Here is a 16,813-nt window from a genome sequence, read left to right on the forward strand (position 1 = left end):
TAGAAAGTGCAACCCTTTATTTACACTGGTTGTTGGTGCCGGCTCGGAGCTCTCCGAGGTTCTGAACTGACACTATATTTTTTTGCTGAAGGAGCTCACAGGCAGCAGAGCAAACATGAAAGGCTATTGAAATAGTAGGCCGGCACTTGTGTTTTCTCTACCATTACACTAGATATAATTATATCTTGGTTGCATAATGTAGCATGAGAGCCCGCTTAAGGAGAAATCCTACTTACACATGACAAGAAAAATGGTTTAGTGTGTGGAAGCAGCTGTTCCAGAGGGAGCGATTATACAGTTTAATTTCATATTGCATGTAATGATATACCAGGCAAAAAGAATTTTTAAAAAAAAGAGAAAAATGGAGAGAGAGAGAGAGAAAATGTGCCCTTTGTCCCTCCTTTGCATCAAACTGCTTTACAGTAAATGTCTCCTTCTTTCCTTCTCTCTCACTTTCTCCTCCTCCTCTTCCCTTTCCCCCCTCCCATCACTCCATCTCCCGGGCTCTTTATCCCCGACAATAACAACATTTGGCCACGAGTCACCAAACCCATTCGTTCACATATAATCACAGGAATAGAGCACCCATCCACCTCCCCCCCCCCCCCTCTCGTGCTGCGGGAATGGTTCAATCCGCTGAGAGTGAGAAAGACGGGGAGCACAAAGGAAGCAGCGCGCATACTGTTCGTTTAGGAGGGAGATAATTGGGTGCGTGATGTAAACATGGAATTAAAAAAACCGTAAGAGTGCATTTATTTTTCACAATGCGCTGATCCATTATCGGTGTTTAATATTACATGAGGCTCTGGCTATGAACCACGTATCTGTCTGGACAAGGGAAGACAGGCAGCAAGTGAGAAATTGAAGCCAAGAGTGGAGGAGAGGAAAGAGGAGTTGAGCATTCTTTCATCTTCGCTTCAGGGTTTTATCTGGAGTTTCTCGCTGGCTTTGGACCGAACCCGCTTCATTAAGACGTGATGTCGGGTTTTTAAGCTGACCACACCGTCAAGAACAGATTTCTTCTTCTTCTTCTTTTCACATGCTTCCCCCCTTTTGAATATAGAATGACAAAAGGAAAACACGCCAATATGTTGCATTTCTGAGGTGAGTGAGTTTTCTTTGTTCAGTACAAAATGCAGTTATTTTATTTTATCATACCACATTGATTTTTTTATGGAACCACAGAGTGCCACAAGATTAACAGTAATAAGAATAAATACATAAATAACATGCAGCACCTTACCAATAGTGTAATTAAAGAACCCTCCATGTTTCCAAATGTTAAAGCGGTTCCAACAGCCAATTGTGTAGCCCACGGCATTGTGCCAATCAGTGTAATTGCTTTTGAAAATTAGACACAGGGAGGACCCTCAGCTCAAGCTATTGTTTTCCCTCTATTGTATTCAAACCGCTGCTTAAGGGAACATTTAGTGCTCTTACACAAAACACGAGCTCTTCGAGGCTACTCAAAGGTCGCATATCAGTGACAGCCATGTGAATCCTTCATGATGTGTGGGAATTAGTAACGTGAAAGCTTGAACTCTGTTTTTAACAGCAGTGTGCATAACTGGATTGGACAGAATGTAAACACGAGGAGCACAATTGATCGGAAGGGTCGATGGAAGTCACGTGCATTCACATTCTATCTATCTATCTATCTATCTATCTATCTATCTATCTATCTATCTATCTATCTATCTATCTATCTATCTATCTATCTATCTATCTATCTATTTTCAATCAAACTCACTATCTAACAATATTTAAGCTATAAACAAAACATATAGGGGGCAGATCTCTTACTGGATTTCTACATAACCTTACTCTGCCCTGGGGTACAGTAATAGCACATGAAACATCTTCGTAATTAGTAGTTTGCCAGAGCAAAGGGAAAGTAATTATAGGCAACAACCCAGCCTATAAGTGCTCAGCCTTTATTTCCTTTGTTAAAGATGCACACGTTGTCTGTGCAACTCGCTAGTTGTGTTCTGCAAATGTCACAGCTCCAACGAGTGTTTATTAAGAGACGAAATTATTTTAAACTGATCGAAACAGAATAACTTCAAGAATAAAGACTGTAGTTATTGGCTTCATTCTCCATATATTTTAGTTGTAATTACGTGTGGTGGGGAATGTATGCACAGCTGTTAATGTGGTGCAAGAGGAGATAAACAAAAGAAGAAAAGCAGACTTTCACATGAAAAATACAAAACAAAAGAAAGCAAGAACTGTAATAGTGAAATGCTAGAGCGGGAGTTGCAGGGGATGTAAAATAGAGTGTGATTATGTTGAAGTTTGGCTGCTCTAAAATTACAGCTTATAAGGAACATTGTGGCCTTTTCCAAGCATGAAAAATTACAATGTGCATGCTAATAGAAAAGCTAAAAGCACATCCACTGTAGGTCCCTTGAGATAAAATGATGGATTTGAAGGTTGTGCAGTGTTTGAATACAGGACTACACAATCTGGAATTGCTGTGAAGGGATACTATGGGAGGGGGTGTTAAGAAGCTGCTCTGTAGTGACTGTTTGCTATGTTGCATTGAAGAGTGTACTGGTGTCAGCTCATTGAGTTTCTTGCCTTGGTGGCTGTTAAGTCTTTTAATAAGACTCTCTGATTCATTTCCATGGCTGAACTTTTGCCTTGCTACAGGTGAACTTGAGGCGTGTTCTGAGAAACAAACAGCTCAAGGATTCAGCACTCGAGCTGTTTGCTGGAGTTCTGTTTTACCAATCATACATTTGCATTCAGCTCAGGATTCAACAAGTCTGGTAACAGAGCTGCTTCACCAGTGCACCTGTAGGTCTTCCAACACAGCATTACACAGTATAATAACAATTTCAAGCAGAATAAATGCAGTTAACATTGACTCTCTGATGGCCCTCTTTTGTGTGGATCTGACAGCAATTTTCAGTCAGATCCACTTTCTCTAAATGCACCAATGCTATGCACCATAGTTACAATGGTCAGTGGGTGTTATTTACACTTCAATCTGCTCTTCTTTGATGTTTGGAATAATGTCGGCTCTTGACATCAGATTTCAATCATAGTGTCATGAAAGGACCACTTTGGTCTGTGTTTTAAATAATGGGGCAATGGCAAAGAGGCAAGAGGAAACTGGGGACTCAAAACTGTGCCATCTGCAATGGGAATCAAACACATACCTTCAATAGGTCCATTTGAATCCACTTTAATCACTGAATGATCAACCCATATTGCGCTTTCCCGATAGTTACGTAACCATAACAAAAAGCTCACCAGTCTTTAGACTTAGGACTCTGGCCAAATTGGCAGGCTGAAAAAACGAGACGTCTATCAAGAAGTGGACACTTATTTCTCCTTGTTTCATTTCTTCTTTTTTATTAGGTCGTAAAAATGAGAAAATTCACATAAAAAATTCTTTGTATAGCACAATATCTGTGATTTTTAGTTTGAATGACTCTATCACTCCAGTGCATTTCCGTTCTTGAAAGAAAAACAGTCCAGGGAAGGTAAACAAACAAAGAAATCCTCCCCATCCAGAAATGTAATCAACACTGGGGAAGATCTTAGCTAGAAATGCACTAATAAAATTTGCTGAGGGGAGGATAAGTGCCATATATGGGCTGTCATTCATACAGAAGATATAATTCATGAATTACCAGTGTTACCGTGCACTCTATGTACCCGGCTTTGACAACAGATTATGTAAGTGCAGCATGAGCCAAGAAGTCTCAAATTCAAAACTGAGCACAAAAAGTCTGCAGGGACCCCTCAGTCTGACAGCGCTAGCCTGCAACAGGCAGCCTCAGCCATTCAGCTAACGAGGAAAGAGTGAAGAAGGATGCTGTCTGTCAAACTGCAGTGAAATAAGAACAAGTGATTTCAGGAAGAAAGAGATGGTGCAAACAAAGAAAGAGGCGGAGAGTTAAAAGAGCCAGGATAAGGAGTGTAAGTGCAGACGGAAGAGAAAGGTTAAAGTCAGTCCTAATCCCATTAATGCACGCCACTGCTGTGCTTCACACTGCAGTTTCCACATGCTGCTTCAAAGTAATCACCACATGTGTATTTGAGTCATTCAGCTCACCAGTGCACAGTGTGGGTACCATTTAAATGATATGAGCACTTAATGAAAAAAAATTAATGGAGACCAATGTGCCATCTGTATAATGCTGCCATTGTCAGGTTGAGAGCCTTTATTTCCAACCAGATCTGACTCAGAACATGTAAAGGCCCCCAGGCAGTGTGGCATTGTGTGTGTGTGTGTGTGTGTGTGTGTGTGTGTGTGTGTGTGTGTGTGTGTGTGTGTGTGTGTGTGTGTGTGTGTGTTGGCTGTCATGTTGGTTTGTAGCTGGAAGGGTCTTCTAATACCATCTAAGTAGACATGTCTCTGTATCTGCTACTATTTATGTGGTAGCTGCACACAGAATTTCAAAAACTGTGTATATATGTCCATGCAGATGCACATCATTCAGAACTGTATGTGTATTAGACCAGAGCTTATATTTTTTTAAAAATTCAAATCTGGTCACAGAATGTGTGAGGCCGTTGGACATTTGTCACACATGGTGTTATCAATGTAAATGGTGCCAAACAGAGTAAAGGGAGAGTAGTGCTGCAACTGAATGCAGTTATTCAGGACGGGTCTACAGAGAGACTGAAGTGTGAGGAGCCCAGCTAATAGAATCAGGGAGAGATAGAAGACAAGGCTTTCTACAGAGAAACTGTGTGCCACAGACTACAGTTGTGTGCTCACATCACCACACTAGTTTTCAGTCATGGAAATAAATTAAATGCATTTATTCACAATGTCTGTATGTATATAGTGGATATTGTCACTTGGGTTTTGTATCAGCAATGAAAAAGGGGCTTTTTGTGAATGATCACCTGGCTCTGCAGTGTTTTCTTGTAAATTGCTTTGGCACATTGTTACTGTTTCGGTTCAGTCTTGCCAATCTCGGCAGCCACTTTGCAACTGTTGGCAGCTGTTTTCAACAATTAACTTAAGATAAATGCACTGTATGCCCATCATCAATTGGCAGACTAAGACAAATCAAAACTCAAAGGAAATTGGTGTTTGGACTTTGTTAAGTAACCTATAATATGGCTGTTTATGCAAATGTCACTCAATGTCTAACTGATGTGTAAACAGGAAAAATGCTGTTTGTCAGTTGCTATAAACAGATATCTTAACTTTTAATCTTAATATGTAAGGAAGGGACAAGGATTTTGGTATCAATAGCTTTCTGGTTTCATCTCATAACCCAGTATTTTAAGACTACATTTACAATGGAAATGTCTATATTTTGCAGTTAAACACTGAGAGTCAAACGAGTTGACCTGATGGACTCTTAGAAGACTAAGAGTTTGCATAAATATATGTGAAAAGGCAATGCACTGCAAATTCTCCATTTTGTGGATTGTTAGCGTGCATTGTGATATGTAGTCATACATCAGCTCATTTGGGACATTTGGGCAAAGACAAATGAATCCGTGAGGGATTGAAGAGGAATTTTAACGCTGTGGCTTAAAGTAGGTCTTGTGTTCAGCAGGAGAGAAAGAGAGAGAGAAGGAGCAAAGTAGTTGAAAGCAGCAGTAAGACAAATGATGCTGGAAAGAGAGATGGTGAAAGACAGAGAATGAGCTGTAATCTGATGAAAGCCTCTTTACTCCCCTGTCACCTCACCTTCAGGCCACAAGCGATGACCAAGGCTTACACAGAGATCAATGCTGAGGCCGCTAGCACACAGACACACCGAGACACCAAACACATACACATGCTTCAGACATGCGCACGCACACACTTAATGATTAACTTTACAGGGACTTTCTCTTTGTCGCCAAAGGGAGGAGGTCCCCACAACAGATTTATGTGCACACAACATAAGTAATATAAATGCACGCTCACTCCTAAGATCGCTTCACTTTAAATGCTGTAAGGCTGCCTGTGGTACACGTGCAAGGTCCAAAGTAGATAGATGGTATACTGGTTGGGTAGAAACCATGATATTACATCTAAAATGAAGAACGCATTTTGTTGCCTTTGTGTTTTAGGGGTTTATAGGTCACTCAGACATTTCAATAGACTTGTAGCTCAAAGGGAGAAAGCAGGAGTGTGAGGAGAATGCTTCACAGCTCACATACAGATCACTCTAATGCATTTAAACCTCAGCAACCAAATAATCCCAGCCAACACTGTTTTTTTTTTTTATTTCTGCGTGTACTTTAGAAAAAAAAAAAACAATCAAATATAAAAAAAGGGGCAAAGGAAATGAATGAGAAAAGGGGAGATCTGGGTGAAGGCGAGGAAGATAAGCAAGCAATGAAAGCTATTTAAATCCTTGTTTTTGTTACAAAAAAGTTTAATAGTAAAATGATGCAACTCAAATTGGCATTGAAATAGCCTTGAGTTTTGTTTTCGCTAGAACAGAAGTAAATAGGAAATTGTGTCATTAATTTCTTCTAGCAATAACAATGCACTGTACCTTGTTATGACTGTTCTTTTAGAACAACATTTTACTTCCTGATTTGCCATATATACTATGGTAATGAGACATTTTTAAGCTTTGTAAATTGAATTTTTTTAGCTAAGCATGTTGTCCATGATGTAGTTTAAACGTAAATGGATTGATGGATGGAAATAAATTAGACCTCTCTGAGGTCCATATATATATATATGTATATACGGAGAGAGAGAGAGCTCGATCATCGATAAATATTCAGACATTTGAGCTGCAGTGGTTGTGATTTCTGTTAAGGAGTGAAATGAAGCAACAGCTCATGAGATCAGTTTTATCCCAGGCCACTCGTGGCCACTACGGATATGCCAGAGAAAGTCTTTGAAATTGAAATTCAGGTCTCACCAACTATCATCAACAACACACCAAATGTGGTGAAAACACACAAAGTGTCTGTCCTATGATAAAAGAATAAAAATAAAAGATTAGGTCAAATAATCTAATGACTATATTCAAGCACTGAACATGTCTAAAGGTTCAAAGAACTTCACACATTCACACGCACTTTGTACATACAATTTTAAATGGGCATGCATGTATGCATGAAATGTGTCCGTGGAGTGTTTTTGACTCTTTGACTCTGATTGTGGCTGGTTTTAGCCGCTTTTAGCTGCTGAGCCAAGTGCCTTTCTCTTTTCATTTTCCCTCTATACTCCCCCATTCCTTATCTATTAACTTTGGGCAACTTTTCTAACTGTTTTCTGTCGAAAATCAGGCAGATGTTGTGCGCATTGCCGATATGCAGATAGATGCAAGTAGCAGTAATGCTGGTGGGAGATAGTGTCATCTGATGTGCGGATTATGCTGTGTTATCAGTGGTCAAGTTAGCTGTTCCTAGCAGGCTACAGCAACCCTCAAGCCATTGAGAAATGTCCTGGTGATATCAAAGAGCAGCTCAGCACTTTGTCATTACCACTGTAGGAACTAGTGCAATTGGCACATCATTGTCATACCTTATAATCACAGTGTAACGCCCAGCTCTGCATGACAAAGGTCACCAACGCACACGTACTGCCTTTTCTTTAAAGACGGCGCTGACAAAGCTGTCACATTGCTGCTAACCTCCTTATTGAAATAAAGACCACTATGCTTTCATAATGGTTGAACAGCAATAATTTTACCTTTCATGTCAGAGGTGAGCTGAATAACAGTAATTTCAGTGTCTCTTTTTTTCCACAGCACTCTTTAATGAGAGCAGGTGTTAGACTGGAGCATAATGCTACATGTCTTTCACAAGCTAGCCAGATTCCTCGCACACATAGACACACACACAAACGCACATACACACATGCACAGTAGTAGTCTTTTTGGTGACAGATGGACTAGATGGAAACAGTCATCCTGTCACATGCACACGAACGCTGTCCCTTTCTCTTTTCACTAAAAACAGAACAGAAGTGTGACAACGCAGATAAATAGTAACCATGACGTGGCTGTTTTCCTGAATCAAAATATCTTAAATAGTGGGACAGAAATATGAAATGAAAAGAAAAGCAGACAGCTTGAAAGTCTTACCTAGGTGTGTGCAAATATACAAATATTCACCCACATTAAAACCATTGACAAGTGGAGTGAATAACACTGTTACAGTGCAGCATTCTGCTGGGAAGCTTTCTTTCATGGCATTCATGTGGATAATATTTTTGACATTTGCCACCCACCTAAACACTGTTGCATTGTGGCAATGACAGCGTCTGATCCCTCCACCAGCACGACAGCCACAATGCAAAACCTGTTCAGGAACAACTCGAGGAACTCAGCAAAGAGCCTCAAGCACTGGTCAGGCTTCCGGACTCACAGATTTCAGTCGGATCACGTAATAACCGTGATCCATGGAGGCCCCACCCAACCAACCTACAGACTCAAATTATCCAACACCCCTTTGCCAGACACAACAGGACACCCATGGAGACCCTCTGTTTATTCCCTGATGGGTCAGAGATATTGTGATTGCATGAGGAAGACACAAAGAATTAAGCAGATGGTTTTTAATCAATTTACGTCAGCCTGTAAACAAAGATTGTTATGTTTTGAGACGTAATTAATGTACCCATGGCTCTATGAGCGATAGATCAAGAAGTGTTTCCTTTGAGTTCTCCAATATGCCAGTAAAACAACTATACCAGTTTAACCTTCAATAATAATGTAAAAGTCCATCAATATTTGACCTTATCAACATCTGAAATGTTCACCATCTACTTTCTCCACTGTCCAGTGATCCTCTGTAGTATCTTGTCAACCTCACCAGGGAGCAAGCTTGATATGTCAGTAATACCTCTAGTATTGTTAGGAAGGTTTACCGTAAACTAACCAGACTAAATCTTCATCCCGCTTTATCCTACTGAACTGCAGCTCACTGAGCGTCATTCCCATTTACTGTAACACACCTGCAGGTAAACCTTCTGAAACAAAAGGTTTGACTGCACAGGCGACACGCACAACATTAACCCGTCAGTAAATCAGGGTTACGGAGGACAATTATGCATGTAAACACTCACGCAGCAATGTTTCACATTTTAAAGGCACATTAAGTTTGGTTAGCTGTGATTTTTAGCACCAGAGTCATTAGAATCAAAATCAGAATACTTTATGATTCCCAGAGGAAATTATGTGGTCCAAAGAAGTTAAAGTACCACATTAAATAATACAATATATCACAAAATAGCTGTAATATGTAAATATGCCCAACATATTATTACACAAAATAAATATGAAGTATAAAGTCGAAATTCAGGTGCCCGCCCCTCTTATCAAATCTACATTTTGCATTTGAAGATTTTTGCTGTCAAGCACAATACCAGTCGATGCACGTCTGAGCTGTAACACCAGAAAGCAACATTTTAAAAAATTTAACAGTATCATCACTTTACAGAAACAGGTTGTTCCTTTGTACTCTCGACAGCCTTTTTGCAACACACTGTCAAGAGTTTTCTAGAATTTTTTTTTTAAAGTGAACATTTTCACAGTGTGGTCTTTTTATTATGCAGAGTAATGACAGCAGTGTTTTTTTGGAGTTGAGTCAAAGATCTCAGAGGCAAATATTTTAAACCCTCGACAAATGAAACAAAAACTTGTCTGCCTGGATGTAAAAAGGGGCTGTTTTTCTAATATTAATGAGCATAATGCAAAACATATTTGCTCATTATTGTTTTGTAAATATACTTTGCATTTTGCCAGCGTGAATCCCTTATTCTCCATTCTTAACCATACATGTTGTTTGCTATATTTCCTCGGCATAGGCTGGATGTGTTGTTGGAAAGTCTAGATTTGTTTCTTTCTTCTTCTTCTTTAAGTTATATCCACTGTTTTCCTTTTTAACACTGAAGTCTCCCATAAACACGTGATAATAGGATGAATTTCACAGTTGTTCCCGCCTCCAAACATATTCTTGTTCTTGAAATTCGGTGTGTGTGTGTGTGTGTGTGTGTGTGTGTGTGTCTGTGTGGCCTTGCTGTTTTATGTTGCGCTCTTTCTCTGTGTAATTTCCCCCCTCCCTCTCTCTTTCTCTGTCCGGCCTTTGCAATCTCCAACCCTGAAGAGCAGCGTGTCCTCGTTCTGGTGATGCTCCGTCGCCAGCGCTCAGTTAGGGGCCTCTGAAATATTCATGCCGACGCGCATATACACACAAAACTAGAAACACACACAGACACAAACTATTTCAAACCCTTCATCTTTTTCTCCCTGTCAGTTTGCCCATATCTACAGAAGATTAGAAAATATAATTTATCTAGCAGCAGGTTTAGGGAGAAACAGCTTTACACTTGCAAACACTCACACACTCTCATGTCAGCGGCAGAGGCTGAAACAAACTATGCAATTCCTCTGAATTTCTACACAATACGGGTTTTACAATATTTACTGTACTTATATACTTTGTTTTTGTTTTTGACGTGATAATGTACAGGTGTGAAATATTTTTGCTTGAGATTTTTTATATAAAATGTGTCTTTTAAAGCGTGTATATTGTTTCTGCATCAAAGATCTTGAGAACAGAAAAGTCAACGCACTCACAGAAGTGAAGTCACACCTCACTGTAAAAAGCTTGCACAGTTTTGGGGCCAGAGATACAAGCTGGCATGTAGCAGAACAAATCATAAAACACTTATTACAGTGCCAGCAGTGTTCAGATTTGATCTGTGACCTTAGACTATCATCTCATTTGGAGGAAAGAGGAACAGTAGCAGAACTCCAGCAGGGAGCACATCAACAAGCAGAAAGGTTATTACGCTGCCAGCGGTTTTGATATGTGTCCTAACATTATTGGCCTGTTATTTTCAGTCTGACAGAGGAATGCAAGCAAGGATATAGTGGAGCAAATCATCATGTGTATTGTGTCAAGGGGTTCTCTGGTTTGATTTAGGGCTCCTTTTTTAAACAGAAGCTTTCTTTTAAGGTTAACAGCTAAACATTTAGATTGAGCTGGCTCTTATGTTTAACTGTCGTGCAATGTGAGTAACTTAGGTCACCACAAAGAAACAGATTTTTTTTAGACTGAACAAACATTTGTTTCTCCATGTTGTAATAAGAAAACCTGCGCATTAAAGTGTTGTGCAAAAAGTAATTATATTTTGCTACTAGGGAGAAACTTTCTTGTCATTTTAAAGTTGTCTTGAGCAAGAGTTCCCCAGGCTTTCTGTCAAAAGCCTCTCAAAGTTTATCTTTGGACATTGCTTTTTCACTAATTCTCAGTCAATTCGTGGACTTTTTTTTATATACCTCTGAGCACTGACCTTAGAAATCATTCAAGCAATAAAAAACGCACCTCAGTAAAGGGATGAACCTGTGTTTTGTCTACACAGAAAACTTAGCAAAGAATCTATTTTAAATTGTACCTTTAGACACCTTGTTACTAGCCGCCTGTTACCAAACCATAATTTGTTCCCATTTATTTTATTGAATGCCAAAGATAACACGATTTGACAGGCAGAAAATAGCATTTGTGCACCAACAAGATGATTCTGAAAGAGCTGTTAGCTGAAAACTTGGCAAAGCTTGGCACAGTGTGCAGTGTGTCCTCAGAGAAGAAGTGGAAGGCCAACAAACTGTCTACATCAGATGTATCTAAAAGACATGGCGTTAAGAAAGAGGAAAATTTCAGCAAATACTTGACACATGACACATGCTTGAATGAGCACATGTGAGGTACACTGAAGTAAAAAATGAACTCACTTAATGAACTCGGATAAAATCGATGTCACAGATCCTGTGTCTAAAAAGGTTTGTTTGGTTTCTCTCTAGACTTTACATGCAAAACCTCTCTGTGCAGTATTATGATCTGTCTGATCTATATCCTCATTTTTTATTGTTTTTCTCCATTATCCTAAAAAAATGAACACAATTCTAAGTGATACATAACATCTGCCACATGTGTCAGCTTTATTGCTGATGTATTAGGGCAACAACAACAGTTGCCTCGAGGAGCTTTATATTGTAAGGTAAAGACCCTACAATGATACAGAGAAACCCCATACTATTCTCTGTAGTAAACAAAAGCACTGGACAAACTCAGTTACATTGGCCTGAGGCTCAGGGTGAAAAGCTGAAGTCATAAGAATTTGTCCCATGGGTACACTGAATATCCAAGCAGTATTTTATATCCATTCATAATTATGGTTGTTGAAGTAGTTCCTGTGAACAGAGTGATCAATAGACAGGATATTACATCACCTCTCGATCTATGTCAGTACCAGAGGTAAACATGTTCTCATATGGAGCTTCAAGGAAATGGCTGTTGAGGCCATAATACACTCCTGTTGATCTAGCATTCGGTTCAGAGGATGTCCTACTATGTTGGTGAATTCTAAAGAGGAGCTGAATAGGGTCAAAGGTCGGGACTTTCTGTTGCCAGGAGCCTCAAAGAAACCATCACTGATTGGCTCTTAAAATGCACATTCCCTTGGAGACGAGCTCCCTGTCCCATTTGCGGGGTCCTTGTACCGCTGCTGGTTGTTATAGCAACAGACAGGACGTGACATTGTTGCATAATATGCTGTTTTTACTCTTCCCCGTTCTGACCTTATTGGTGGGCTATTTTCTAATCAACTATTTCTCTGCTGGTGCAGGGCAACAGGTCACCACTGACTGTTAATGGACTTAGTCATCACCCAGTGAAACAGACCTGAGGATGAAACTGGATGGTTGCTGGATGATTGCTGTTGTGTTAATGGAAGATTTATGTAATTTACCAGCCTGATATGACATTAAACATTAGAACAGTGCTTTGGATAAAAGGATGGTACTCAAACCCTACCATTTTCCTTCTGTGTGAGCTTAAATAATGTAAATAATCATTAGATGGAGACATTTTAGAACTCATTGGAATCCGACTAGTTGTGCGACAGTATCTCCCTGATGTCTCCTTGTGACTGTGGGGGTGTCAACAGTCCAGGCTTAGCATGCTTGTTAGCAACCAATGTGTATCTAAGCAACGCACCATGTCATCCAAGAATTTATGTGTCTTTGAGCAGCAAAGTACTTCATTTTTGTCTCCATCTGTAATATTGGATGCGTGCAAGGAGAAGAATTGAATTCCACACAGACCTGACAAACTAATCAGTTTTACTTTATCAGATTTTTGGCAAATGTGATAAAGAGCAAACAATCACCAAATGCACAAAAACAACAACGTTTTATGTAGTTCGAATTGTAGACAGGGTTCTGATTCAGAATAAGAAGTAAAGGACAGCTTTAGATTTCACTATGTTCTTATTCTTTTTGGCATTGCGGTAGAGTCCATTGTCATGAATACTCAGTTGGGTCTTCCTCCTGACTCAGAGAGCCTGTGGTGTAACTAAGCTGCAGCATTCACAATCTGTTTCACCACTGGAGTGGAGGCAATTATGAAGTGGAAGTCTTCCATTTGCTTCTCAGTTTTTTTGTTTGTTTGTTTTTTTTACCAACTCTGCACAGAATGTAAAACAGTACAGTTTTTCTTTTGGTTTGAAACTGAAGCTCAGGATGTCAAGATTTTTTTAACGATTTGTTAGAAAGGAATAGGGTAAATATTTCTCCTTTAGAATGAAATGTCAAGATTAAGCTTTCCTAAACATTTCCTGTTTTGAATAATTTATAGGCTTGTGCAGCATTGGCAGTATTATACCCTTGCTTAATTCTTTCAAGTTTGCAATACTGAGCATGCATGTTATTACATTTTTACTTTTTTTTTACTTCAAATCTTGGAATGTGGCCAACCAGATAACTTTCTAGAAACTTTTCCTTAACTTTATGAACCTCACCACCCTTTAGTTACTAAGTTTTACATTAATATTCCATTACAGTGCCAGTGTGTATATATGTATGAGCTTTACTGCTGATTTTTTCCTTTTCACTTGGCCCACCCCTTTCCTCCTTCCATCATAGTTATGCAGTCGCTTATTGAACAAGAACGTTGCTTTTTTCACTGCTGATGGTGTGTTCTTATTCTTGTTCTGTTCAATAAGACTACATGTCAGACTGACATCTGCTTACCACTGAATTCTTCCTGCTCTAGCGAGCCACAAGATGAAGGGCTAATATGCTCTTTATCTTATTTTCCCTGCAGGTGGTGAGACTTAATATTTACAAGTAACATTTAATCCAGATTGAAATTTTATTCCATTTTCATTTCTTGTGATGTCTTTTTTCTGTGTCACACTTCTTTCCTACAATACATAATGTCATAGCGTAAAACGTCGAAAAGCAGGCCGACTGTGCACTCCAGATGTTTTAAGATGCTAAACATCACCTTGTGCGTGCATGTAGTTGAGTCTGCTTGCCACAGTGCATCATCATCACCCGCTAATTCATTACTAAAGAGCACGGGCTTACTTTTCTGTGTAATCAGGCGTAATATGAATGTGTATGTGCCCAGGTTACATTTGCATACATGTGTGCATTCTTTTAAATATAAAGCCAGGAGAGGCAGAGCGTGTGCGAGTATGTCTTCCATGCTTGGATATGACAGGAGAGTTGAACTGAAGGATAACGCCTTAAAAAGGTGAAGGAACCAGAGTAACAGAACTTAAAATTTAGCATGCATCCCTAGGAGACTATAAAGAGAACAGACTCCATTACACTGATGTGCACTGGTAGCAGAACTACTGAACTATACTGTACCTAGGACAATATAACACACAGTAAAATAATTTAAGTCTCCTCAGTTCCACCAGTACAGAGAATGTAGAACAAATAGTTCCCATTTGTACAGGATTTACATTTTAATGTATGACCGTGTATCGCTTTTAAGTCTTCTGGTAAGTCTGGGACTTTATTTGACAAAAAGCTTAAGATTTGCAGATTCTGACCAAGATGACATGAATTCACATATGGTCAGTGGACACAGCTGAAAAGCAATAATCTGTGTGAAGAACAGCTTTAGAAAGTGCCTGAATTGCTTTAGAAAGTGTTTGAACAGCTTGATAAACTACTGCAGCCGTTCTTTCGTGAAATAACGACAATGCACAGTAAAATAGTCGAATAATGCTTCCTTTAAACGTATCCACAGTTGAGTGTGTCTTAGTAGGCCTTAATTTGCGTCTCAGCTGGAAATGAAACCATTGGGGTTTGGTGCCTGAATAAGTGTGGAGCTCTATGTGGGTGTTTGGCTAATAGCGCGAGTCAATGATCCATGAATCTCACGCTTTACACTGCAATTGTATGTTTCTTTTTTCCTTTCTTTTCAAAATTGATTTGAAATGGACTTTTAGAAGATGCCTCAGTGCTACTTTTTATTTCTGAAACTGGAATGTTCTGTATGCTATTATGTCAGGCCAGAGTTTGACACTGTAATTGACTGACATTCCCCTCAGCTAACTTTGCTCAAAGTTTGTGAAACATAACTAACTTTGATCAGTTTATCACCTGAGAGCAGAAATGCTTCTAAAAAGACCAAAGTGGAAGTCATGCACATTTTAATCCTACAAAAGCCCGCAATCGCTTGAAGAAACATATGACAAAGGAGTTTCTGAACAGCGTGTGTTTGACACCAGATGGAGCTGATCTCCTTGTGTGTTTTTGTGGCACAAAGAAGATTCATTAAGAATGAAGTTATCAAGGAGACCGTGTTATCAGCGCTAGAATATGGTACATTATGCAAAGGCACATCTCCTAGAAAGCAAACTGTGAACTTAATAGCTTCTCATAACATAATATTAAGAGCATCCAATGCATCACCTACCCTGTGTATTTACAAATTAAAGTCAATTGCACATAGCCACCAATCTTCTTCTGCTTATCCGCCTCGCCTATCCCAGCTATGACAGCAGGAGAGAAGGGGACGGCTCATCAGTCTGTAGCGGGGCTAACACAAACAGATAGACAGGCATGCATTCACACTCATATTCACATCTAGAGCCACTTTAGAATCACCAGTTAACCTAACCATGTTTTTGGACTTTGGGAGGGTCCCAGTACCCAGAAAGAACCCACACAGGCACAGGGAGAACATGCAGAATCCACACAGAAAGTATTAAAGGCCAAGGACCTTCTTCCTGTGAGGCAACAGTGATAACCACTATATACTATGTATAGTAATATACATAGTAATAACACTGATTTACTAGTACAATATAACCTTGCTTTTACATTAGTCATTGAACTTTGGATTTAGTTATCTATACTTAATTGTGCATTATTTTTTGTCTATGCTTTTCTATACATGCATATGAATTATGCTTATTTTTTATATATCTATTTATATGTGTTTATTACTTTATTTAATCAGGAGTAGTATCCTAATATTGTCATTATATTCTGGTTTCACTCAGTACAGTCACAACACAGGCTTTCTATTGTATTCTATTCTATTCTATTCTATTCTATTCTGTTCAACACTATATTGTTATACTGAAGTATGGACTTTGTGAATTATCAACTTGTTTTTCTATGTCAGAGAAATATATACCTAAATCTACAAAAATCTTTATTTTCATTAAATCATAAATTTGGTTACTTAAAATACTAATTTTAGATTTAGGTGTTACAGGATCGGTATATTCTTAACCTGGGTAAATGGTTTAAAAGCCCAGTAGAATATCTGAAAAAGTTACAACACAGAGTATTTGTTGAAAACAAGGAATATTTGTTCTTTTAGGTCATGTGAAATGTTCGCAGAATGAATGGTTTTAGAGAAGAGTTCATGTAATATTTCAGTGAGTGAACAGATCAGTGGCAGAGTGCAGGCACAAGCACTGATGTGAAATTATTAAGGGGTTTTTACATTAATCGTTTCGTAAACCTTAGCTCTGGCGTACAAATAAGAGGTCTACAAACAGCCTCTTACTTGTGTCGCAAATTTCCCACACCATGCAAATTTATGCAAATTCATTCTGTTGTTTTTT

The 16,813-nt window shown here is 39.0% G+C and overlaps 1 protein-coding gene across 1 annotated transcript in view; it reads left to right on the plus strand.

Moving 5' to 3' along the window:
- The first annotated feature begins 631 nt into the window (after window positions 1-631).
- tmem198aa (transmembrane protein 198aa) overlaps window positions 632-16,813 on the plus strand; it is a 38,666-nt gene continuing 22,484 nt past the window's right edge. The window contains exon 1 of the mRNA XM_026144083.1: window positions 632-1,104. The gene's annotated coding sequence lies outside the window, so the exon portion shown is untranslated. The remainder of the gene's footprint in view (window positions 1,105-16,813) is intronic.

This window comes from Astatotilapia calliptera, chromosome 16 (assembly GCF_900246225.1).
Source record: "Astatotilapia calliptera chromosome 16, fAstCal1.2, whole genome shotgun sequence".
Classification (NCBI taxonomy): Eukaryota; Metazoa; Chordata; class Actinopteri; order Cichliformes; family Cichlidae; genus Astatotilapia; species Astatotilapia calliptera.